This window comes from Tupaia chinensis, unplaced genomic scaffold (genome assembly GCF_000334495.1).
Source record: "Tupaia chinensis unplaced genomic scaffold, TupChi_1.0 Scaffold138619_1, whole genome shotgun sequence".
NCBI lineage: Eukaryota > Metazoa > Chordata > Mammalia > Scandentia > Tupaiidae > Tupaia > Tupaia belangeri.
This window is the reverse complement of record NW_006198512.1, coordinates 953,717-956,110: the sequence shown is the minus strand read 5'-3', so window position 1 is coordinate 956,110 and position 2,394 is coordinate 953,717.

Below are 2,394 nucleotides of genomic sequence, written 5' to 3'. Positions count from 1 at the left end.
AGATGAGCCTAGAAGATTCAGGAGCCTGACTAAAGTGGGGCGAGCAGAGCAGCTTCATCAAGGTCACAGACAACCTCGCCGCAACCACATAATCCCCCACATCTGCTTCCATGCCAGGCTTTTGCTTCTTTCAGGTTGTTCTTTTTAAATAATTATTTTGTTTAACTTATTTATTTATTTATTTTCAGTTTGGCCAGAGGGGACAGAGAGAGAGAGAGAGGGAAAGTGAGAAAGCAAGCTGCCAGGTGTGGGGCTCAAACCTCAGTTGGCCATGTGGGAGTCCAGTGCTCTTAACCACCACACCACCTGCTTCTTTCAGAATTCTTACCATGACTTAACTTCAGCTGATCAGAAAGCACAATTTAAAGTTATATAGATGGGCCAGCAAGTGGCAGGGTGGTTAAGGTGCTGGACTCCCACATGACCAACCACAGCTCTAGTCCTGGGCCTGGTGGCTCACTTTCTCACTCTCCCTCTCTCTCTCTGGTGATCTCTGGTGAATTAAAATAATAATAACAAATTAAATAAATATAATAAAAAATAGAATAAAGTTACATAGAAAGCTCATTTCTTAGGAGAACGTGGCTCTCTGCATGGGCAGGGCGACACCTCCCCTCCCCCCGTCAGCTAGCCCTTTCATGACCTCTAAGTCCAGCCTCACTGCTGCCTCTGTGACCAGCTCATCTCTTCCCTGGACAGTGGCGCTGCCTCCTCACTAGCTCCCTGCCCTGCCCTGCCCATCTCCACAGCCTGTCCCTAGGCGGCAAGCCCTCAGTTCACAGCCTTCCTGCTCCTCCAGCAGCCGTCCTGCCACTTCAGTCCTTCATGTGTGCTGTGCCCTCCACCCAGAACACTTGTCCCAGCTCCCACGACAGCCTTGAGGGATGGAGGGAGAGCCGTGAGTTCTCTAAGTCTGGACCCGAGGGCTGCTTGCTCAGGTTTGGATATGATTTGTACCCTAACATGCATGTTCTGGAGGCGAGGTCCCCATGGTAATGGCTCTGGGAGGTAGTGAGACCTTTGAGAGGTGGGGTGGAATGGCAGGGCACTGTGCCACCAGCTGGGTGCACTGAGGGACACAGACAGAGTGGAAGGCTGTCCCCGCCATCTCCGCACATGCCTGCCTTCCTACCCACCTCTGGGCCGCGTCGTGATGCGGCTCTGTGCCTTTGGCTTTGCCAGCCCCAGAATCACGAGCGAATAAACCTCTGCTCATTGTATACGTCGGCCAGCCTCACACTTCCGTGAGTGCGGTAAAGGCTGAGTCCTGAGCCCAGGCCCTTAAGAACTGTGTCTTGAGTCCCACCACCATGCTGGAAGGAAGGTGTTTCAGCTGAGCTCCAGCTGGGGTCCCAGACAGCAGCCAGCCCCCACTGCCCGTCCTGCAAGTGAGCCCCGTGCATGCAGCCTGGGCCGTGAGCGGGCACAGGCAGAGCCTCCCAGCCAAGCCCAGCAAACGCACGCACCCAGGAGGGAGCATGGTAGCTAGGCCGCGGAGTTCTGGCATGACTCACGGCGCAGCAGCGGAATGACAGAACGCATAGGTAACCAAACTTGGGGAAGCGATTCACACGCCACTGTCCTCCAGCTGGGAGAGCTTTGCTGGGTAGGGATGTTTGTTGGTGACATCTTAGCCCAATTCCGGAGCACTTCAGCCACACTGGCTGGTAGAAAGGCGCCACCCAATATTAAAGGCCACCGTGTTTCTTTGATAACTTTCATATCAACCGAAAACGGGTCTCGCCAGCACCAAATCTGACACACAGGCCTCAGAGGACAGGTGACACAGGAGCCGGAGTGCTGGTCACGGTGAGCTGGGCCCCTTTCCTTCTGTGCACCTAATAGTGACCCTCTGGTGACTGGCGGGGGTGAGGGTGTTGCGTGCATCACAAGTGGAGGTGATGGGCATTCCTCCCAGGAGGTACCAACGCCTCAGGCCTGCCCTTGCCTGCCATGGAGCCCTGGGACGCAGCTGAAGGTGCTGCACACTGGGGCCCTGCCCGCCCACCAAACAGAGCCTGTGCCACCCGCCGGACCGCGGTGCAGGCAGGAGACGCACTCGGTGTTGGACCCCGGACCTTCTGCAGTCTGAGCAGCACCACCCTCACTGAGCCTGAGAGTTATAAGCGAGTTGCTGTTTTTGACACCAACAAGGTAAGTGTGAGGGTGAGCACGTGGCCAGCAAGGGTCAAGGACTCCAGGCAGAGGGATGCAGCGCCGAGACCTTCAGGGAGAGCGAGCTGTGTGTGTCCAAACTGCAGGAAAGTCACCGTGACAGGCGGGCCCTCAGTCTTCTCTCTGCTCAGTGGGAGTGGCAATTGGGGGCAGGCCCCCTCTCCCTTGGGCACAACCTCACAGCTCTGACCATACCTGAGGGGGAGTGTGGCTCTCAGG